At 45.5% G+C, this 25139-nt stretch overlaps 1 protein-coding gene and 1 non-coding gene across 3 annotated transcripts in view; one reads left to right on the top strand and one right to left on the bottom strand.

Annotated features, from left to right (window-relative positions):
- The window catches only part of LOC126190869 (homer protein homolog 2), an 864566-nt gene that overhangs the window by 483797 nt on the left and 355630 nt on the right, over positions 1 to 25139 (top strand). The gene's annotated exons all lie outside the window — the stretch shown is intronic.
- Trnat-ugu (transfer RNA threonine (anticodon UGU)) lies at positions 21098 to 21172 on the bottom strand. The gene has a single exon. It is a non-coding gene; the product is annotated as a tRNA-Thr (tRNA).

The raw sequence follows: 25139 nt of genomic DNA, 5'->3' as shown, positions 1-25139 counted from the left end.
AATCGAATGATAAAGTGTGTCAAAGCAGTCGAAACACCATGTGTGTGCGCAGGCGAGCAGTGCCGTGACGACAACATCGCGGAATGCGGGGAGCACGTCTCTGTAGCAGCGAAAGGGTTAATGCGGCCGTGGTGGCTCTACTTTATAAACTGCGCGCTCCCCCCCGCCAAACGTAAGTTTGCGAACTATACTATGGCGCTGCTTCTCTTGGTGCGTACAACTGACAACGCAGCAATCTCCCGCGTCTGGGCGGGTATGCGCGAACCGCCAAGATAAATGAATTGAACTATAGTTGAGTCGAACGTGCGGCCGGCTGTACCTGCCCCTTCACTACGAAGGTCTGGAGCGGGAGGCCAGCGCTCGTGAGGATCTTAACGTGCGTGGCGCACCAGGCTACGTGTATGCTGCAGCGTCGCAGGGCCGGCGATAATCAGCCAAGCCCACTGAGATACACCGGCGCCTTTAACAAAGGAATCGCTGATTGTCGCGATCCACGCCAGGCGAGGTCTGAAATTTGAGCAGCGACTATCCGGAAACCTGACCTGTAATCCTTAGACGCTCTCCGCGCGAAATATATATATATAAATACTTGTCGCTCCATGCATTACTATCATTAATCTTAAAAGAGTGAACGACCATTTTATATTCTCCTTTCTGCTGTTTATCGTCGGATAGGCAACTGCTTTGAATTACGTATTTCGTTTTACGATAAATAAATTTTACAACTTGCTTCGCGAATCCTTATTGTTCATTAGATCAGTGCCCAAATAATTGATCCTAATATCATGCAAATGATTATTTCTGAAACTCATGAGTATCGAAAAGTGTAACGCCGGAAATGCATATCCTCCTATTTACATCTATAGTACTATAAATTTTTTTTCCTTATTTTGTTACCTGAAGATATGACGTTTCTGTGTCTTTGTATATTGTAATTGTTTTACTATTTGTATATATATGCATTTATATCGATCTATAATTGGTTTGTTTTGTGAATACTGTTTGTATTTATACGCTGGGTCTGGCTTAGGGAAAACTATGCTATCGGGCAGAAGGGGGTCTGACTGGAGTAGTGCAGTGGAGCAGGTGTGTTGTGTGACGCTCCCGCGAGTTGCCGCGCTTTCGGGGTTTGGCAGCATGCAATTGCGCTCGACTTGCTATGATGGTTTCTGACATGGTGTCGCGGACGGGAAGCATTAGCTGGCGCACATCAAGAGCCCGTTTCGCCTGGTGACCGTGTCGAGAAGAAGGCGCGCCAACATCCAGCTTCTGCAACAGCGACGGCCGACAATGAGTGACTGTCGCCACCTCCTCGATCGACGACTTCAAACCTTCAATCAGCCAACAAGGAAGACTGGAAGCACGTAAAGTTTTAGAACCGTATGGCAGACCTCAGCTTTTCAAACTGTTGCATCAAAATTACAGCAGCTTAGCATGAACCTTTGTTGCTCATTGTCCCAATTGCATTACCAAGCAGGGTCCATTCCTTTGCCGGAATGAACCCGAGTCTCGTTGAAATTCAAACGCCAGAATCATTCGATTTCACTGCTTTAATTTCAAAGTTCAGTTAAGGCATTCATAGCTGGCTACAATATTTAGATTACACAAGCACAAATTAAGAGTGCGGGTTTTGTTACCGTATTTTAGCTTACCTGTGACTGCAGCTCAACTTGGTACGTACTAAATTTTACTATTGTTAATTGTTCAGAATCATTTAATTCAAGTTCAAAGTTAAATCTCTTATTTCTAAATTGCGTAGATTCAAGTAGCTTTTGAAATGATTGTTGAGGTAGTCCAAGACTAACCACATTTTACTGAATTTCGATCTGCTTCAGAAACAAAGCTCACTATTAATTTCAGTCACTATATTAACTTTCAATTTTCCGGTTTTATTAATTTTTTTGCTAAATTAAGTCAGAGTGTAGCGAAGTTTATTACTTCTGACAAACTTTCAGTTTTCACACTACACGTGTCAACTTTCAGTTGCCACGCTTCTAGTGCTAATTATATGTGTAATAACCATTCTTTTTCAGTTACTATAGTAATTGTCCATAGGACTGGCGACTGTAATTTCCCCCAAATCTCAAATATCTAATTACCGCTAGTTAATTGTTAACGTAACGGCGGCACATTTACTTTCTTTATTAACTTTTCCCCTTTTCAAAATTTATATCCACCAGTTTCATTTGCATTTTTCCTTTCATTTAGATGTAACCATTTCCTCCCTCTTTACCGACAGATTAACTTCGGTGACGATTGCTTTTCCCAAATTTCCGTTAGGTACACGCGGTTTAATTTTTCACTGTCATTAAGGTCGATAAGTGAGGGGGAGGTTACAAAAGAATTTTATGATAAAGTATAATGTGTGATCCGTTTGTTTATCTCTGTTCTGCGGCAGTAAATCAAGCCGTGTAAAGCTCTTTTCATTTTTATTTTTTTGGCCCATTTTCGAATTTGCGACTATGTGATTTATTTAAAGTTTATATATATCCCTCTGTGCCTTATAACTAATGTAACTTGCTTCATTGCCGTATATCGTCGGATACAACAAGCAAATATTAGATAATTTATTCCTCTTTTAAATATAGCGTCGTTCGGCAAGATTAATTTAATTTTAATACCTCGCGTGCCAGAGGCATAACAGATCACAACCGCTTCATGTTTGATAATATCGGATATAATATTATCTGGAAATTAATAGCTCTGTTCACCGACTTATCGTTTTTATCTGATAAAATATCAGGACGAAAATCTCCATCTAGCATATTTAATACGCGAAATATATGTAGATAACAAGGAATGTGAACTCACAGTGAATACCAGTTCTTCCACAGAAATTTTATTAGCAATGTTGGCCCGAAACATTAGCCGTATAACTATTTGTAGTTCATTAATAACGTAAGATGGAAAGTTTGCAGTGACATTTGGAAGAGTCCGAAAAGCAATTTTGGATGATTCTGGAGCTGTTGACAGAATGGGTGAAACATCCGTAGCGTGGACGTTCTGTATTAGAAGGTGCGGTCCACACCACCTATTCTTTCTCCTCACCAGTAACATTTTTGTCACCAACGAGAATTTCTGACGTCGGCCGACACCGAGGACATTGTTTTCGCTTCACATCACTGCAATTAATAGTCTTACGTAGCAATGTGGACAGATGTAGGCTAAATGCTTCTGGCGAACAGCAGTATGCTTATGCGAGCGGTTATGTGGTAGCTGCGCAAACCCACTCCTCTCTCCGTTGACCTCGCACACTCTGCCGCATCTGTGGATTGGTAGTGACGCCTGAATATGTTTGAGTGTGATCAGTATATGATCAATATATTACTCTGAGATAGAGTGAGCAGACATAAGATCTGATAGCGTATAAGGTGTTATAAAATGAAAACCGAACACTGACCACAACGGGACCACGGAATGGTTCCATTCCAAAACAAACATTCCACGCGTTAAGACATTTTTTCCCATTGGGAGACGACACGATCAGTTCCGGTTTCGTAGAACACCGCCGGCCGCTGACGGATCAACAACAGTACACACTCTTCCACTTCCTCGTCCAGCTGAAACAGGGGAACCGATGTCCACGCATGTCACTTAAGGTCGCCAAAGATGTGAAAATCACACGGTCAAAGTTCCGGTCTGTACGGTGGCTGTTGCAGTGTTTTCCAACCAAATCGCTGAAATGTAACCTCCGTCCGATTGGAAATGTGGGACAGGATGATCCTGTCAGACAGCATATCCTGGCGTTTTGACTTAATGGCACAGTATCTCCAAAGTATCGTCGTAGCGCTGCGCATAAATTCTGGTTCCACGCTCGAGGAACTCTACGAGCCGAGGAGAAAGTCGTCATGACCTTACTGGAACTTGTGTGAACAGCATTCGATGTCTTTGGCGGGGAGATGTGGGGCGTTTCTACTGTTGGCTGTGCCATTCGCCCTCGTTTTGTTCAAATGCTGTCAGTCGGAATCCTGCTGTTGCACGATAACTGCCAGTCGGACGAAGGCTACATCTCAGCGATTTGGTTGGGAAATATTGCAGCACCCTCCGAACAGCCTGCAATTTTCACTGTGGATTTTCACATCTGTGGCGATTGAAGAAGTCTGTTTCAGTCGGACGCGGAAGGGCAAGAGTCGTTGCGGTTGTGAACTTTTCAGTAGCTGACTGCGTTCTACGAAACAATAATTGATAGTCTCGTCTCCCATTGCGATAAACGTCTTAACGCGTTTGGTGATCACTTTTGAATTGAACCATTCCGTGGTACCTTTTTTGGCGGATGTTGGAATTTCGTTTGACTGCTCCTCACGTATGACATGGTCCATAGAGAAGTGACAGCTGCTTGATATTGTATCGAATAATACATCCAAAGTTAAAGTAGATAAACATCAAAATACGAGAGGTGTCGGGCAAGAAAGTACAGTCAATAGCAACCGCAACAGCTCAGTGGGAATTACAGACCAGGAAGTCCGACCGCTGCAGATGGAGGAACATCACTAGGAGTTATTAAGACGAGATCAAAACGTGGCCTTTGCAACGACTCGAGTCGTCAAGAGTGATAAGTGACAAAAGAACTACTAGTAGAAGACAATTGTGAGTATAATTGAGGTGGCCGAGACGAGCGGCCGGTGCCGGGTTCTCCTGGAACATACCTGGAGAAATGAATTCTGAAGGGTCCGACGGCGATGCGATGTTGGATGCTGCTGCAGCGTCACTCTGAGGGCATAGCGCAGTGGTCGTCAAGCTTATATGCTCAAGAGCCAATACTGACATTTTGGAGCAACACCTCGGGCAGCATATGCACTCCTCATAATATTGATTGATGAGCTAAATAAGTTAGTATGTTACGAACCCCCAACAGACTACCAATACTAATGGAGCTGTAAGTTGGTCCCTGGCCCCTAGATACTGATCGTTAAAAAGTTGTTGACATTTTAACACTTCGCATAGGTTGTTCTCTGTTTCAGATTTCAGCCATCCTTAGGAAACCCAAAGTTGTGACACTGTTATTGCCTGTCGAAATTTTGTTGTATTTTTGTGAGTGGATGATTAATTGATTAATGACATTAATTGCGCTTGTATTTAGATGCATAATGCAATGTGGGGGCGATCACATACGGTCACTAAATTTTTGAATGTCATTTTTCTTCTGCTATGAGCTGCATTACGACAGTTTTCATTCCCATTTGCTAATTCATACTTTCAGTGCCTCTGTTGTATGCGTACCCCAGCGAAGTACAAATTCGTCACAATGGAAGCGTACCACTTGCTGTCTTTAAGGATGTTACTGTTTGGAAAGCTACGTCATACAACGGTACTTGGTGCTGAAAGTTTAACAGGCTCTTATCCTGTTCTCCTTGATACGACGGCAACATTCCGCCCCAGCCACTCGACGGATTTCGAATGTATCTTTACCTTTAGGCAGTGAGTCGAGTTGTTTTAAGGCGTATCAAGAGTGCCCCTTACCAGCCATTGGGTTTTAGTCTGTTTTGAAGTTTTATTCATTCTGTGCGTATAGGTGATGGCGAGAAGTCGGGGGTGGGGGGAGAGGAGTCTTATGGCTATTCCCCCAACTGGAAAATTGGGCAAAGGGTCTGATTTTCATTTCACAGCCAAGGAAATATCCTAGAGCCATGTCCACGAATGTTGGTGCTGCCACCATACTTTGGTGCTAAGTTGGCCGGCTCCCTAAGCCCACCTTCTCACGCAGCCACTGAGAAGCGCTTGTCAGCGGCGCTGACGTGGAAACGCATTGGTTTCAACGGGTGCCTTCACACGTACAGCGCCTCCGCGCTTCTGTGGCTCTCAGGGACAGGCTGCCACCACCGATGGCACAGAAGCGACATTTGTGTCGCCGATGGCCAAGCAGCGGATAAGGCAGCATCTTAACACTCGGCTCGTGGCGTATTGGGATTGCTGCTCGCTACTGTTTGGCAGCACCGTCGTGTGGGTCGTACTGTCCGCTAGAGGAGGAAGTTAACACACGAGATTTGATCTGCGAAGCTCAAAAACATCCATCGATACGCAGCATGCCTTGTGAGGAATATTCAGATAAGCTGCGGAAAACTTAAGTTTTCTCCGGACGTTGGAGGCAAACGTTCTTGAGAAGACGAGAATAGGTGAGCGTCATTTACATTTCTCCCCGCATGTGATGGATCTGTTGACATGTCATGTACCCCACAAGTACTCAAAAGTGTCTTCCAATTCGTACTTGTCTCTATGAAGAACAAAACTGTGCAACACACACCAAATTCTTATACCTTCAGCAAATTCTGGAGATACATTCGAAGCCTGATCAAAAACTCTGCACTCTTTAGCAGTAATACTAAAAATACATTCAACCTATCTTCTATTCCTACAGAGACCTTACCCGAAAACACTTTGAAAAGAAATTGTCTCCGTATTAACACAGTAAGAAAGATGACATACCAAAACCTTAATCACTAACGATGGCAAGAGGAAAGTAATCGTAGCTTTCATAACACTGCCTGCTTTGAGGAAATTTAGTTTCATTGTCAATTAACTTCTTATGAAGCAATCAGTTCTCGAACACAGATCAGTCTGGCGATCTTCGATTTGCTCCAACAGCAACAATATCGAGAAAATGTTTTTGCTATTGTAATAAAGCGATCAACTGACAGTTGCCTTGATGACACGCATATGTTTACAATTTGTAGCAGCCAATAATTGGGTAAGTTGGCTGGCTTTTTAGTGAACCTTTAACTACTCTTATTTCCAGAAATAGTGGCGCCCAGGGTTTATTTTTAAATTATCTCCTTTTGATTTTCTTATTCAGTAAGAGAAGTAAAAGAGAGGCGTCGTGCGTTTCAGACTCCATGACGGAGCTGTAACACGGCGGCGCGGCAGATCAAAGCGGCGCAGCGCGAAGACAAAGGAGCAGACTCTCTTTTTCCCTCAGATGGCTCTGTGCACTGCAGAAAACCGCGTCCCGCTGGTTCCTATGAAGCGGCCCTTAACCTACGCAGAGCCGCCGACCTGACCATTACAGCGGAGCGGCATGCGTCACTCAGCCTGCCACCATGCTGTCCCCCGTAGCCGCGTGAGAAATTACTGTTTCACTTGGAAAGCTGCTGCACCTGGCAGGTCACCGCACGTGAGGGAGTCGGCAGCTACTGCAGCGCAAGGCATCGGCGACTGCCCACTGACCACACCATTTATTTATTGCTGCTAACAAGCTAAACCCACAGTTTCGTTAGCTAATGCAGATTCTATACCGCAAATTGTAATTGTACAAATACTGAAGCGTGCATTCACACATCATTATTCGGCGTTGAACAAGTCTTCTGCAGCTAGTACAGTACATCCTAAGAGCTCACTACCTAACCACTTGCAATTAAATATCAAAATCATGTCACCGGGCAGATGTCACATTTTATGTGGGAATTACGATCTAGTATTGCTGGAATAAATAGTTTTCCGGATTCAGTCTACCGTAACTCATTCAAGAAAAACAAAGTATAACTACTCACTAGAACCCTGCACTACATTACTAAAGTTAGAATACTGATTATTTACTGTGTCCAGTATTACATCGTGGAGTGCACTTCAGTCTTTCATAGACAAAATTGTTTTCGTTCCCTGTGTCCGAGACGACCACTATGTCATCAGCCACGTTTTCCAGCTATCACTTCGGTGGCCGTCGAACTCCGACCCCGGCTGCATGTGACCCGAATCTAGTATTCCAACGGCCCGTGGTTCTCAGATGTATTTTATTATACACACACAAAAAAAAGTTTTGCATCGCCTCGGTTCCGAGAGTTCTGGAACCTGTACAGAAAATTGGAATTGACTTCGACATAATCATCATTTCAGCCCTATTTATTGCTCATGAAAACCACACATTGCATGTTGTACCACCATACAGAGACACCTTCAGAGGTGGTGGTCCAGATTGCTGTACCTCTTAATACCCAATAGCACGTCCTCTTGCATTGATACATGCCTGTATTCGTCGTGGCATACTATCCACAAGTTCGTCAAAGCACTGTTGGTCCAGATTGTCCCACTCCTCAATGGCGATTCGGTGTACAGTCCACGGAGTGGTTGGTGGGTCACGTCGTCCATTAGCAGCCCTTTTCAATCTATCCCAGGCATGTTCGATAGGGTTCATGTCTGGAGAACATGCTGGCCACTTCTAGTCGAGCGATGTCGTCGTCATGAAGGAGGTCATTCACAATATGTGCACGATGGAGGCGTGAATTGTCGTCCACAAAGACAAATGCCTCGCCATTGTGCTGCCGATATGGTTGCACTATCTGACGGATGATGGCATTCACGTATCATACAGCCATTACTGCACTTTCCACGACGACCAGCGGCGTGCGTCGGCCCCACATAATGCCATCCCAAAACATCAGGGAATCTCCACCTTGCTGAACTCGTTGGACAATGTGTCTAAGGCGTTCAGCCTGACTGGGTTGCCTCCAGACACGTCACCGACGATTGTCTGGTTGCGACGCTCATCAGCGAAGAGAACGTGATGCCAATCCTGAGCGGTCTATTCAGCATGTTGTTGGGCCCATCTGTACCGCGCTGTATGGTGTCGTGGTTGCAAAGATGGACGTCGCCATGGACGTCGGGAGTAAAGCTGCGCATCGTGCAGCCTATTGCGCACAGTTTGAGTTATAATACGACGCCCTGTGGCTACACGAAAAGCGTTATTCAACATGGTGGCGTTGCTGTCAGGGTTCCTCCGAGCCATAATCCGTAGGTAGCGGTCATCCACTGCAGTAGTAACTCTTGGGCGGCGTGAGCGAGGCATATAATCGACAGTTCGTGTCTATCTGTATCTCCTCCATGCCCAGACATCAGTTTGGTTCACTCCGAGACAGCTGGACACTTCCCTTGTTGAGAGCCCTTCCTGGCACAAAGTAACTATGTGGATGTGATCGAACTGCGGTATTTATCGTCTAGGCATGGTTGAACTACAGACAACACGAGCTGTGTACCTCCTTTCTGGTGGAATCACTGGAACTGATCGGCTGTCGGACCCCTCCGTCTAATAGGCGCTGCTCATGCTTTGTTAGTTACATCTTTGTGGATACTGTATCGCAGAGACAGTACCTTTGTTCAGAGATGTCACTAAACCCGTCCAGTCAACGTCTATATTCAGGAGTTCTGGGAACCGGGGTGATGCAAAACCTTTTTTGATGTGGGTAATTCGACCGTGAGCTAAGCTAAGTTGGTCGCTTACTTCGGGGCTAGAAGGGTAAGTAGCGCCGCCACTGCGGACTTCGAGGATGAGAGGGAAATACATTTATGTTTGTCTTGCAGGCAACTCAAAGGCGTGACTCGCTCCAATCAGCTGTTACGGTACAAATTTTGACACTGAAGTAACATGGATTCGTAAGTGCGCATTACAGAGATAGATATCTGAAAATGCAGTATATATTAATAGCAACCGGTTGTGCGCTATCGTATACAATGAAATGATACCCTGCGATCTGCCCAACCAGAAAGGCATCCTGGGAAGTGGTTCACGACGTATTTTTGCGTTTAATACTGCAAATTGGCTGTCGGTGATATTCATACGTGAAATGTTAAGTGTAAGTCTCACAGCAGCGCAGTTATGTTTTAAGATGCGACGCGACTCTCCCTGTTGCAGGCGACTTGGGAATTGCTGAATAACTAACGTAGTCTGAGAGTTGTTTGAGGAAACTTTGTCAAAGTTAAAGATCGTTTTTATTCATGAGCTTTCCGCAGCGGTGCGTCTCTGGCGTCGTTCTCAGCACTGCGAAACTTCAAAGCGGATGACAGTTTGTTTGTAGATGGGTCCCTTTACTGTCGTTCCAATTACTCAACTGAATTACTCCTGCTTTCAGTCATTGGCGTGCTAAACATCCAATGGCCGGGGATTATAAACACGCTCAAAGAGAGGGTATTGTTTCGCTCTTCCCAATATACAATTTCAAGAGAGCGTTTTGTGCTTCAGATAATTCATTTTTATTGCATTGTGCTGCAGTCGATTTTATCGCAAGTTCTTTTGAATTACTGGTATTGTTTGACGGCTCACGGCGCTTTTATTGTTTAATAAGCTGCACAGCGTTTGGTTTTGTCTCTCTCATCACGACACGCAGAGTCCATCTGTTGCAGTTACTAGCGTAACACGATTTCTTCTTCCCATTACTGCAGAAGTTGGAACATTATGGAGTAAGGGGAGTAGCTTACAATTGGTTCGCCTCTTACTTTAAGAACAGAAAGCAGAAGGTAATTCTCCGCAATATTGAGAGTGGTAATGATATTCAGTCCCAATGAGGCACTGTTAAATGGGGCGTTCCCCAAGGATCGGTGCTGGGGCCACTGCTGTTTCTTATTTATATAAATGATATGCCTTCTAGTATTACAGGTGATTCAAAAATATTTGTTTGCTGATGACACCAGCTTGGTAGTGAAGGATCTTGTGTGTAATATTGAAACATTATCAAATAATGTAGTTCATGAAATAAGTTCGCGGCTGTTGGAAAATAATTTGATGCTAAATCACAGTAAGACTCAGTTTTTACAGTTTCTAACTCACAATTCAACGAGAACTGATATTTTTATCAGACAGAATGGGCATGTTATAAGCGAGACGGAACAGTTCAAGTTCCTAGGCGTACGGATAGATAGTAAGCTGTTGTGGAAAGCCCATGTTCAGGATCTTGTTTAGAAACTGAATGCCGCTTTATTTACCATTAGAACAGTATCTGAAATAAGTGACATTTCAACACGAAAAGTAGTCTACTTCGCATATTTTCATACGCTTATGTCATATGGTATTATTTTTTTGGGGTAATTCTTCTGATTCAAAAAGGGTATTTTTGGCTCAAAAACTGACTGTTCGAGCTATGTGTGGTGTAAGTTCTAGAACCTCTTGTCGACCCCTATTCAATAGTCTGGGAATTCTGACATTGCCCTCACAGTATATATCTTCTTTAATGTCGTTTGCTGTTAGCAATATTAGCTTATTCCCAAGAGTTAGCAGCTTTCACTCAGTTAATACTAGGCAGAAATCAAATCTGCATGTGGAATGCACTTCCTTGACTCTTGTGCAGAAAGGAGTGCAGTATTCTGCTGCATCCATTTTCAATAAGCTACCACAAGAACTCAAAAATCTTAGCAGTAGCCCAAACGCTTTTAAGTCTAAACTGAAGAGTTTCTTCATGGCTCACTCCTTCTATTCTGTCGAGGAGCTCCTGGAAGAGCTAGAAAAGTAAGCAAATTCCAGTGTTAGATTCTTGAATTTCTTTATTTAAACTAATGACGTGTCGCCTGAATATGTTTCTTATATTTCATTTTATTTGTTTCTACAATCGTGTTATAATTTCATGTATTGACTCGTTCCATGACCATGGAGACTTCTCCTTAATTTGGTCCCACGGAACAATAAATAAATAAATAAATTGTACCGTGGAATTATATCAAAAGCCAACAGTTTTCTGCCTCGCGAAAACAGTTTTGTCTCTAAGTGGGATGGTAAACAGAACCCTTTTGAATACCTACCATATGCCGCTAGTGAATTGAAGTACTAACCACTGACTGCAGACTGACACTGATCAGCCAGAACGTGTTGCCCCCCTACCTAATTGCTGACATTCCACCTTCGGCACGGATAACGGCGGCGACGCGTCGTGGCATCGAAGCAATGAGGTCTTGGTAGGGGCTGGAGGGAGTTGGCATCACATCTGTCCACAAAGGTCTCCTAATTAGTGTAAATTCCGGGGACGGGGCGATGAGCTCTGACGCCAGGTTGTCACATCCCAGATGTGTTCGACCAGGTTCAGATGTGGCGAGTTGGGTGGCCAGCAAACAAATCGCAATTCGCCACTGTGTTCCTCGAACCACTCCATCAGACTACAGGTGTTGTGACATGGTGCATTATCTTGTTGAAAAATGGCACTGCCGTCGGGAAACATGATCTTCATGAATGGGTGTACGTGGTCTGCAACCAGTGAACGATACTCCTTGGGCGTCGTGGGTGCCTTGCACGAGCTTCACTGGATCCGTGGAAGCTCTAGAGCATAATGGATCCGCCGCCAGTTTGTCTCCGTCCCACAGTACATATGTCAGGGAGCTGTTCCCCTGAAAGACGACGAATTCGCGCCCTCTCATCGGCACGATGAAGGAGGTGTCGGGGATTCGTCAGACCATGCAACGCTCTGCCACTGCGCCAACGTCCAGTGCCGTAGGTCACGTGCCCATTTCAGTTGTAGTTGCCGATGTGGTGTTAACATTGCCACATACGTGGGTCGTCGGCTGCGGAGGCCTATCGTTAGACATGATCAGACACACTTGTACTCTGCCCAGCATTAAAGTCTGATACTAGTTTCGCCACAGTTCGCTACCTGTCCTGGTTTACCAGTCTGCCCAGCCTACGACGCCCGACATCTGTAGTGAGAAGTGGCCGCCCAACCGCTCGACATTTGGACGTGGTTTCACCTTGTGTTGAATAAACTCGTCGCAGCACTCTTCGAACACCCGACAAGTCGTGCAGTTTCCGAAATGCTCGTACCGTACCTTCGGGCCATCACAATCTGCCTTCTGTCAAACTCAGATTGATCGCTGGCCTTCCCCGCTCTACACACGGACAGCACGCTCACGGATACTACACGCACCGTGCGTGTGTCTGACCAGCGGTCACTCCTCGCCAGGTGACGCTGCTGTCGCCTGGACTGGTTTATGTCGATAGTAGGTCGGCGGTCGTAATGTTCTGGCCGGTCAGCGTATTTATTAAGTGCGTGAAAAACTAAAATAATACAACGAAACTAGTGCGGACACACAGAAGCTAAGCAAGGTTCAAAATGGCTCTGAGCACTATGCGACTTAACTTTTGAGGTTATCAGTCGCCTAGAACTTAGAACTAATTAAACCTAACTAACCTAAGGACATCACACACATCCATGCCCGAGGCAGAATTCGAACCTGCGACCGTATCGGTCGCTCGGTTCCAGACTGTAGCGCTAAGCGAGGGTGTCATGGTGGTGTTCCTGATTTCTCACCTACAGTGAACACACATCGAAACCATATTATGAATACTACCTCCGGTACTTAGTTTCGAGTAGTAAATATTGCATTGCGATAGTCTTCTGATCGCAGTAAAGGAATCTGCTTCAATATCTGATTTGTTTGTAAGGTGGATCAGGATGCCCATATAAAACAGGGCACATATTGTAACGTACTTTGCCCTCTTGATTTGTTTTTCTGTAGAATTACATTACAGGTCAGAATGACGAATCGTCTGCTGTTAAACTCATTGCCTTCAATAGTCAGAACGAGGAGTTTAACCTGATCACGTTTTGTTTTTTGTTTCAGGTAAGTTGCGGAAAACAGCGTAAGACGTTAAGCGATGGCGGCGCGCCAGTGGTAAGTAGTCGGTTCTTTGTAACGGCGGAGTAATCATTCTTTACGTCGTGGCCGCCGAAGGCGGTAGCGTGGCTGTCTTTCTCGTCATGACTGCAGTCTGCAGGAGACGAGGTTTTGCTGCAGTTTTGGACGAAGAGGGACATCAGCATAGATGTAAAGGACGGGGTGCGCAGTAGGCCCCCGGATTTTTCGCTTTTTTGTCTGGGTGTTTGCGGTTGACGGGTGGAGTTCTCGGTATGTCTAAAGATGCCGAGGGACACGTCTTACCCCCACGATGTAACGAGCTCCATTATGAGATATGCCGCAGGAGCTTTGCTTATCGCTGTAGGATGTATTGGGTACACTGTTTCTGCCACAAGCGTTTGCAAATGTAGTGTGCGATCAGACACACGGATGGAAATGAGGTGCGTCTTGTGCTCTTCGCAAAGTGCATAGTCATCGTCGTTGTTACTGAGGCTAGTTGCTAGAGGTATAATTTGGTAAAATGAATGCTAAGGTGATTCGGCAGACAATGTGAATAAAATTAATTGGTATTAGTAAGCATAGTTTTATTCTAAGTTAGTATTAAATTCAGCACTGAGCATAAAAAATACGGTGTGATTGGGATTGTGGAACGGACTGACGTGGAAGTAGATGGAGATAGTATAAATTGAAGCTGTGTAATTTTCTCATAGCATGAAAGGAAAGAAAGGAAGATTAGGGTTTAACGTCACGTCAACATCGAGATCATTAGAGACAGGGCATTAGCTCGGATTGTTTTAAGTACGAGGTGCATTCAAGGTCTAACGCCTCCTACTTTTTTTCTAATTAACTACTCATCCGAAATCGATGAAACTGGCGTTACTTTTCGACGTAATCGCCCTGCAGACGTACACATTTTTCACAACGCTGACGCCATGATTCCATGGCAGCGGCGAAGGCTTCTTTAGAAGTCTGTTTTGACCACTGGAAAATCGCTGAGGCAGTAGCAGCACGGCTGTTGAATGTGCGGCCACGGAGAGTGTCTTTCATTGTTGGAAAAAGCCAAAAGTCACTAGGAGCCACGTCAGGTGAGTAGGGAGCATGAGGAATCACTTCAAAGTTGTTATCACGAAGAAACTGTTGCGTAACGTTAGCTCGATGTGCGGGTGCGTTGTCTTGGTGAAACAGCACACGCGCAGCCCTTCCCGGACGTTTTTGTTGCAGTACAGGAAGGAATTTGTTCTTCAAAACATTTTCGTAGGATGCGCCTGTTACCATAGTGCCCTTTGGAACGCGATGGGTAAGGATTACGCCCTCGCTGTCCCAGAACATGGACGCCATCATTTTTTCAGCACCGGTGGTTACCCGAAATTTTTTTGGTGGCGGTGAATCTGTGTGCTTCCATTGAGCTGACTGGCGCTTTGTTTCTGGATTGAAAAATGACCTCTACGTCTCATCCATTGTCACAACCGACGAAAAGAAAGTCCCATTCATGCTGTCGTTGCGCGTCAACATTGCTCGGCAACATGCCACACGGGCAGCCATGTGGTCGTCCGTCAGCATTCGTGGCACCCACCTGGATGACACTTTTCCCATTTTCAGGTCGTCATGCAGGATTGTGTGCACAGAACCCACAGAAATGCCAACTCTGGAGGCGATCTGTTCAACAGTCATTCGGCAATCCCCCAAAACAATTCTCTCCACTTTCTCGATCATGTCGTCAGACCGGCTTGCGCGAGCCCGAGGTTGTTTCGGTTTGTTGTCACACGATGTTCTGCCTTCATTAAACTGTCGCACCCACGAAAGCACTTTCGACACATCCATAACTCCATCACCACATGTCTCCTTCAACTGTCGATGAATTTCAATTGGTTTCACACCACGCAAATTCAGAAAACGAATGATTGCACGCTGTTCAAGTAAGGAAAACGTCGCCATTTTAAGTATTTAAAACAGTTCTCATTCTCGCTGCTGGCGGTAAAATTCCATCTGCTGTACGGTGCTGCCATCTCTGGGACGTATTGACAGTGAACGCGGCCTCATTTTAAAACAATGCGCATGTTTCTATCTCTTTCCAGTCCGGAGAAAAAAAATCGGGGGCCTTAGAACTTGAATGCACCTCGTATGAGGAAGGAAATCACTCGTGACCTTTCAGAGGAACCATCCCTGCATTTGCCTGCAGCGATTTAGAGAAATCACGGAAAACCTAAATGAGGTAGTCGGACACTGATTCTCTCTGGTACTGTAATTGAGCGTAAGCGGTATTAGTTGATAAGCGTCTCTGCAGTGCTTTCTCACACAAGAAGGATGATTTTTCATAATTAATGTCGTGCACACCTTTTTAATTTTGTTATAAGCATCTTATTGTGCGAGGCTCCTGAGTTCTCTAATCTAGACGTTATCTGGTACCCAACGCTAAGAATGTTTCATTGTGACTCGTTTTGTACAGCAGCCGGTATCTAGAATAATCGGATCTGCAGCCACTTACTTGCAGTGGACCATTGCGAATGATCATGAGATGGATCTCAGAGAAGGACGCAACAATTAACGTAATATGCATGTAGTTGTCACTTTGGCTATTGCTCGACTGTCACAATTGAGCCACGCAGGTAATTCACATCGGTGTGTATGCCGTTTCCAGAGAGGGGCATGTGTGTGTGTGTTTGTGTGTGTGTGTGTGTGTGTGTGTGTGTGTGTGTTTTGTCAAACTTGTAAACCGGAATAGCATGGGATACCAAAATTAGTTCCCAACGCTCTCTCGCCGTTCATTCGACGTTGCGGAAGGATTGAAAGGAATCTGCTGCGTCGACAATAAGAAACGAGCAACGTAGTTCAGACTTGGCTATTTTGCTGCCAACTTGAAAACATCAGTAAAATCTTGGCTAAGGCATCAGATTAGACGACCATCGAGAAGGTGTATGACATAGCTGAAGCCACATACATATCACGAGAAAGAGTACGATACGTTTTCGTCAACTATTAATCATGGGAAAAATTATGCAGATGTGTAAGGCACACTAAGGAATGCTGTCCAAAAGGAATGTACTCGTAGATAGCAATGTTTGGATAGTTTTAAAAAGAAAATTGAAAAAAGCGTATTGCACACTTGAATTCTTATGGTTCACGTCTGCTTAAAAGTGTAAACTCTTAATCGCGATCACAAATGTAGGATTTAAAAAAAATGTCATTTGCCCATTCAGTTAAAACTTAAATTTGTTTCTATATTACCTCGTTAGTAGTTGCTAACACGTCTTGAAATTAATGGGTAATTCTTGTCCACCACTCACTACAGTTTGTAGTAAGTGAACTGTTTCTTGTGATAGCTGGGGACAGTTTGCTGCACTGATATTTAATTGTTAAAACGACGTCGGACCGTCGCTAAACGCCAGAAACGAGAGTAACCAATGTAGTGATTAGAAGTCCGGAGTCTACACCAGGAAAGGCAAAATCGATTTCATGTTACAGCCAGTGTTTTCTCTCTTCTCATATTACCTTGCAGAGGGCAAAACGCTAACTGGAGAATACCGATCAGGATTTCGTTGAGGAGAGGCCTGTATTATGAAAGAATAAAGATCATCGGAATGAGTCTCTCTCTCTCACACACACACACACACACACACACACACACACACACACACACACACAGGTGTTAACGGCAACTAGAAAAGAGGAGAGGGTTTTATTTTGAATACCATGTTTTCAAACAGTCTTTGTAATCAAAAATTGGGGATTAGATTTGCGTCGAACGTTACATCTACAGAAATTTGATGATTTGGAACGCCTCTAGGCCAATGAAGGTGTAGATAGATGTTTTGTGCTGTCCTTTGAGTCTTCTACTGAAAGCATGGAATCTGCTGTTTGGGGAAACGCTGGCCGACAAGTGCAGTGACTTGAAAGCAGGACCAAGACGTAAAGTGACCTATAGAGTTCGGTTATTTACTGCAGCCTGAGATTTCTCCACTCTGATTCCGGTGGGAACCTGTCAACATGTGCGCGCCGGAAGATATGTGGCGGCAAGAAGCGAGGGATTTCTAAGCGGCGGGCAGTCCCTACTGCCGTTTACTGCCATAAATATACATGGCGGTCGGCACATGCATATGCAGGCGACCCTGTAAATTGAGTTTATGTAGATGCGGCTCCAGGTGTCCAGTGAGATCTGCAGAGTGCTGCTGAGAGTGCATTAGGGCGCTAATAAAGTGTGGGGTTGGGCGCTTACTGTTCGGAGGCGCGTATAAAGCGATCAAGGGAGCTCTGTCAACTTTTTAATGCCGCGCATAAATTTAACGAATTTCGTGGTTGAAGAAGGCAGGCCTCGCTCTGCCAACATTAGCACCCTGAAGGCGTTACCTGCAGCCAGGGTCCCGCGTGTCAAAGTTCGCGTTGATGCCTCTTTTCTGTACACCCACAGAATAATACACTGACAAAAGAAAAGTGACACTAAAAGGGAGTTGTGCAATATAAATGAAAGGTGATATTCGTGTTTCTACATATGAATGATGATGTCTATTCAAATTTCGCGTAAGAGGGGCGCTAGTGGCGCCACTATGAGGGTGCAAATCAGGTTTACTTTTAATATACTCTGTACCGATGTTCCCTATTTGCGCGTGTGTGGGAAGCGTTGGCTGGTGTCAGTCCACCAAGATCTTCGCTGCATTACGTACATACAGGGTTCCTCAGTCGGTAGCTTGGATGCAGTCTCGTAGCTGCTTGCCGTGCTCACTAAGTCCTGGCTGATTGTCTGTCACGCGCTTATGGCCTGCAGATGTTCACAGCCCATGTACTCTTGTTCCAAGAGCGGAAGCCCGATGTCGCAATATAGTGTCCGTAATAGGTCTGGGTGCCAGCTGTCGTTGAAAAATAGTTACATCGACTTTTTTTGTGACCATGAGTTAGTCTTCCCATGTGTCAAGATATTCCCTTAAAAATACACTACCTGGCAGAAAAAGTGAAGCACCCAGACGGGGAGGAGGATACAAAATGAAACTCGACGGGTTCATAGGGTATGTGACGTTACTTCACTGATTACAAAATCGAGTAATCTGTACGAAGAACGTGGCAGTATGGGCTCACTTATAAGCATGGCATCGCACCCACCTGTGGTCTATGCATGCACTGATTCGGTTGGGAAGGATGTCATAAAGCCGTTTTTTCATATGCTGAGGCAAGCTGACCCAGAATTGTCGTAACTGATCCTTGATACCCTGGAAACCGACACCGGCACGGAGTTGACGTCAGAGCTGAGCCCTTGCGTGTTCTATCAGGGACGGTTCTGGGGATCTTGCTGCCTCGGGACTATCCCAACATCAAGCAGACAATTCATAGAGATAAGTGCCAGGTGTGGGCGAGCATTGTTGTGTTGGAAAATGGCACACGATACTGCCATTTTACATGTAACACACGAGGGGCCCAGCGTGTCCGTGACGTACCGTTGTGCCGTCAGCTTCTTCAATCAGGAGCAGTCGTGAGCTGAAGTCGTATCACATGCAAATGGAAATAAGCGTTTGGCGTCATTGGCCGGGAGGCCCCTTACGGGACAGGTCCGGCCGCCTTGGTGCAGGTCTTATTACATTCGACGCCACATTGCGCGACCTGCGCGTCGGATGGGGATGAAATGATGATAAAGACAACACAACACCCAGTCCATGAGCGGAGAAAATCCCCGACGCAGCCGGGAATCGAACCCGGCCCCGTAGGACGGCAATCCGTCACGCTGACCACTCAGCTATCGGGGCGGACGTCGTATCACATGCCTCACCATAACATGACGTCAGGATTAACACATTTTCGCCTCTCCAAAACGCTAGAATAATGTGAAGTCTCCCCAGGTCGCTGTCGTACTCACCCACGATGGCCATCTGGGGAAGTGTAGAACGGCGAATTAATGCTGAACACACTGTGATGCCATTCATCAGCATTCCATACTTCCCGGACACGGCCCCGCTACAAACGCATCCGTTTGTGTTCTGATGTTGTGGCAGCATACACACGGGATGGTAATTCCCTAGTACGGCTGTTTACAGTCTCGGACCAGTAGTGCGAGAGGAAACAGAATGGTGCAAGGAATCAGTTTTTTGTTCTCGGATGGCAGGTGCAGATGTGAAGGGGTCACGACGAGCTTGGTGCTCAACACGGCGGTCAGGTGCGGTCGACCAGAACCCTGGCGACGAGTGTGCCTGCCTTCACATTCCCATGCAGTCCAACATCTGGCCACTGTCACATCCAAACGCCCTACAAATACGGATATTGCGCCAATTGGCCAGACGGTCAAATGGAGACCCTCATTGAGGCCTGTTTCAAACTGTCAGGTGCTGATGACGCCGTCTCTCTCTGTCATTCGGAGGGATCGCTCGACATCTGACGTAGTTCACAACCCTTATATACCCTACCAAGCCTGGCATCAATCCTAAACATGAACGACACTACTGCAGTCTGGTGACCATTCTACCTTTCAGAGTATCATAAAGTGCATACCCGCCGATGGTGAGTACGTGCGCGATGTTACATTACCATCAAACCATGTCTTCTGGTTCTTTATTTTCTTCAGGTAGTTTAGTTCCGCGTCGCAATTACACAGCGACGGGCGGGGTTATTTCCAGTTTTCTTTTCATTTCAGGTAAGCTTATGCTTGAATAGTTCGCAGCTCGTCGGTTACATTCATCTGGACATTGTCCGAAGTACCAAAGTAACGCCCGTTGAACTGGTTTCTGTGTTGTGGCAACAAAGAGAAGTCGCATTTGCTCAGATCAGGCGAATGGGGAGGTTAAGGGATTACTTACACATTGACAAAGATTATATGTGACAGGTCACAGTGCCGTGGTGCAGCTCCCAGGTGCGTGCAATACCTGATCACACACGTGCCCACCTTTTTCTGGATCATTAAAGAATTTGCCGATGATAAGTTTGTCATTGTGCCTGTCCTGCTTGCAGGCATAAATTCTTTGAGCACGATTGCCTAACTGAAAAAACAGACAGAAAAAACAATCGATTTTATTTTTATTTACTCATTCTCGCTTGCGTGGCGTGGGAAGAGTTTGCATTGTGTCACTACTGACTTTGACGTATTTTCTCGATTCCGCGTTCGAAAATCCACGATTCGCCATCTGTGATCACGCGACTGAGGAACAATTTTTGCTCCACCCTTGAGACGGTTCAGGCGCGCATCCTTCCTGTTGTCGTACTCAACCGTGTTGATGTTCTTTGGAACTATCTTCTTGCGTATCCAAATTGGGTGTTAACATAACTTTCAAATGTAACTCGCCGTCAGGCGACGATCTGACCTCAGAAGACACCTCATTATTCCCACGTTGTCTTCCGTTCTGGAGTTTAAAGTCTACCTGCAATAGCTTCGTTTTCCACTTCGTCTCGGTAGGTTGAGAAGTATTTGTGCCACCTAAACAGTTAAGGGGTGCGTAGATAATATTCTGCATGAACCATTTGTAACTTTTCTTAAGTCACAGGAGCTGTTTCGTCAAGCTTCAGAAAAAAAATGACGTAACACCGTTGTATGTTCGTGCACAGTGTCCCCAGTCTGAAGACTTTCATAACACACCGCTCTACATGAGTGTTGTCTACTGTGTTTGGATGCTACCGTGTAAACACCACCCAGAGTAAGGTCTGTGGAACTATCCGGAAACTAAAGGCTGTTATCTTACAGGTTCGGCGTGCTAGCTGAAACGTGTAAACTGGAACCTCCGCCAGTGCAGAAGTAATTAGAATTATATTAACACCGTCAGCTGCGCTCGGGCGTTTATATAGATCAGCGGGGACAGGTGAAAATGTGTACCCCGACCGGGACTCGAACCCGGGATCACCTGCTTACATGGCAGACGCTCTATCCATCTGAGCCACCGAAGGCACAGATGATAGTGCGACTGCAGGGACTATCTCGCGGACGCCTCCCGCGAGATTCACATTCTCACCTTGTACGTCCACACACTACATTCGTAGTGTCCCACCCCAGCACACTCATTACTCGTGGAAGACATGCTTCCAAGTCCCGTAAGAGTTCGGGGAATACGTGTGCATCCGCACAGGAGGAGGAGGTCATGGCCGGTATCGCTAGAACTATATACTTATATGGATATGGTGTCTGTTCTTTCGGACATGTCCGAAAGAACAGACACCACATCCATATAAGTATAGAGGAGAAGTAGTTGTCACTATTCTCATACAAATAAAACTTTATCCTAATTTCTCTCGCCGGGGTGCACTCAGCCTCGTGATGCCAAATGAGGAGCTACTCGACCGAATAGTAGCGGCTCCGGTCAAAGAAAACCATTATAACGACCGGGAGGGCGGTGTGCTGACAACACGCCCCCCCCCCTCCTATCCGCATCCTCAATGAGGATGACATGGCGGCCGGATAGACCCGATGGCCCACTTGTGGCCTGAAGGAGTGCTAATTTCTCTCGTGCCTTTGCCAACGCTTCCTTATGCACAGACAGTTATTATTTGTCAGTTATTTTGGCTTACCTGTCAATAAAACAAATACTGATAAATAAATTCGTCAAGCAAGAACACAAAAAAAACAAAAAAAAACAAAAAAACATATTTCACTTGCACAGAGCGATTACGCTACGATCCAGCTGTAGTGCAGTTCATACTTCAGAACGTAATAGGCTGTCACATTTTATTGACTGAAGTGCGGAACCGCTGTAAAATGCCGCTCAGAATTATCATATAAATTGTTTTCATAAATTTTTCCCCGACATAAAACGGGAGCGCTGTAAAGGGCGTCTCTGCTTGCATTAATGTATTTCGGAAGCACAAATGACGCGTAACCAGGGTCGCGTGTTGCTATCGTTGCTGTGAAGAGGCGAAGACCTCGTAAATCATGCTCGCTTGAACTGCGCTTTTGAAACCACTAATAAAAGACTATGACTGCTATTTATAGGCTTATAATAATTATACTGTGCGTCTAAATGCCGCCCAAAATGTCGGTGAAGGCATTGATCTGGGCTTCCATTTGCCTTGAAGCAAGGTTACTGCAGTACGTTTCGTTTTGCCCAGTCGTAACTACCATTGATGTTCTATTCTGATATTTCGCCCTTCGTGCTCTGAAGGAGAGTGTAGACGGGTTACGTAAAGGAAGGAAACTAGCAGACTGTGTCATCGAAGGAAAGAGGAAACTGATGAATATGTTGCGGATAAGATAATGCGAGAAGTATTTGACAAGCTTTGAAAGACAGAAGTTGGAACAAAGCACGTGTAGATGATGATGACCCTTGCAGTTATTAAGATCTTCGGGAGAACGCATCATGACAAAACTGTTCCACATGGTGTACAGGGTGTCAGACAGCGAAAACACTGTCGAACATTCAGAAGAATGTAATAAAGTTAATAAAATGGAGGCAAGTGCTAACAGGTGTCGATATTAAGGCCTACCTCGGGGAAAATCAGTTCGATTCCGGTGAAATGTGGGAACATACGAGACAAAGCTGACCCTACGACATATCTTAGATTTGTTGAAGAAAGGCGTATATAAATTTAGAGGAAGCAGCTGACTAGACTACAAGCTTTTAAATTCTGAAGATGGCAGAGTTAAATTAGAGGGGACGAAAAGCTCTCTGCAATTTGTGTATAAACCAGACTGCAGCCATAAGAGTCGAAGGACATAAAGGGAAGCCGTAGTTAAGAAAAGTGTCAGTCAGTGTTATAACCTACGCAGATGTTTTTCTATCTGTGCATTGAGCAAGCAGTAAAGGAAACCAAGGAGAAAATAGGTAAAGGAATTAACGTTCAGGGCGGAGACATCAGAAGTTCGAGATTTGCCGATGATATTGTAATTCTGAGAGAGATCAAACAGGAAGTGGAAGAGCAGTTAATGGAATGGATAGCTTGTTGATTAGAAGCTCTAAGATGAACATCAACAGCCGCGCGGGATTAGCCGAGCGGTCTAGGGCGCTGCAGTCATGGACTGTCCTGCTGGTCCCGTGGTGGTTCGAGTCCTCCCTCGGGCATGGGTGTGTGTGTTTGTCCTTAGGATAATTTAGATTAAGTAGCGTGTCAGCTTAGGGACTGATGACCTCAGCAGTTCAGTCCCATAAGATTACACACACACACACACACACACACACACACACACACACACACAACAAAAGCAAATAATAAGTAATGGAGGGAAATGGGGAGGCATAAAAACTGTACATGAAGAACAAGGCTCGACCACATAAGCAGGTGCAAATGAATTTAGCGTGCAGTAGTTACACGAAGTTGAAAACTCGTAACAGGATAGACTAGCGCGGAGAGCTGCATCTAAGGAGTCTAGGTACGATCTGACTTATCGTCAGGTAAACTAATAATTTCATGTGGTTCAGTGGCCTGGTGAAGTCTTAGAATCGGACGCCACGTCGGCGACTTGCATGTCCCTAATCTATCCCAGTTTATCCAACCGGTGGGAGGGGACGTACGGTTTAACGTGGAATCGAAGGAAGGATACTGCGAACCATGCATTGCCGCTATGCACGTGTGTGTTGGGGGCTGCGACCCCTTGGTGCCTCAGGCGTCTACCTGGGCTCGAATTGACACTACAGAATCGCTGTGTCGTTAGCTCGTGAAACTTTGTATCACTTTGTCATCTCTCAATGGTTCTGTTACAGCGCCATCTCGAAAGGCTAGTACCCTGGAGATACATAATCTGTCGCAACTGCGTAGGTTAACGTTGCTCTTCAAAGGCAGAATTACCATGTCGGAAATGTTGACGTTCATACTTTCTTTTGTGTACCGCCCAGTGTAAATTAGTTTTTGACAGCGTTCTTATGTAGATATGATTCCTTCTTTGTTGCGTTAAAAAATAGCGCAGTTTTCGCAAATGTTGAAAATGTAGCCATTATGTCAAGTCCCAAAAACGTGCTTCTTCGTATCTGATGGATACTTTCTGAAATTGAAGAGTCGTCATCATCATCAGATCGTTCTAAGAATATCTTTCAAATGACCTGTGGAGGTGTTAGAGTAACAGCTCGACTGTGTCTTGTGTGAACTAGAATGGAAGTTGCGGATTAATATTGGGGACTGGCAGGCACAAAATACTTTACTTACAGCAGCTCCAAGCAGGCCGCATTCTTCGCTGCTCGGTAGTTTTGTCAGAGCATATCCTCACGATTATTTTACCCAAACAGGATTGTGTATGATGTGTAAATACATAGAATCTTGAGGTGGCTTGACCAAATGCAACGTATTAGTGCTGAGAAATTCCTTGCCTGCTCAGACTCCGTGAGTGTACCCTTATATCTATTCACTAGAGGCACTCGGCAGACAGGCATCCAAGAGTGCCCCCCCCCCCCCCCCCCCCCTACACACACACACACCACCACCACCACCACCACCACCACCACCAGAACACTCGCATCGTCTGAACAGTGTCCTGCATGGAAGCGAAATCAGTTGACTCGCGTGACTTCCATGCACGAAGACACTAAGCCAGCAGAGTGTACTACCGTATAACTCGATTGATCAGTCAGCTGCGGCGCCCATGTTAATGTCTGTACCCTGTGAAGTGAAGTGCCACAAGCAGAGGGACACTTGGTTGCAGGTAGTTCTGGTCTGTGTAGCTGCCAACTGGTTGTTGTAGTCTGACATTCACACGGTATGCGATTTGCGTCACTGTGGCCATTCTGTCCGCTGTTACAATCCGCTGTAGTGTAGGGCAGAGACTCTCATTGACGCATGTTGTTGCCCATGACAGTTTTCCTCAGAGCAAGGTACGCCCTATACATCGATGACATTGCAGCACGTGCCACACCTTGCGCACATGCGTGCTGTCTAGGAGATGCAGTGTGCCGGGCCTCGGACACCCAACTATCTGGTTGCCATTAGATACGTCG

Source organism: Schistocerca cancellata, chromosome 6, assembly GCF_023864275.1.
Source record: "Schistocerca cancellata isolate TAMUIC-IGC-003103 chromosome 6, iqSchCanc2.1, whole genome shotgun sequence".
NCBI classification, from domain to species: Eukaryota; Metazoa; Arthropoda; class Insecta; order Orthoptera; family Acrididae; genus Schistocerca; species Schistocerca cancellata.
Note: the sequence above shows the minus strand (reverse complement) of the source record. Positions and strands in the feature narration are given on the sequence as shown.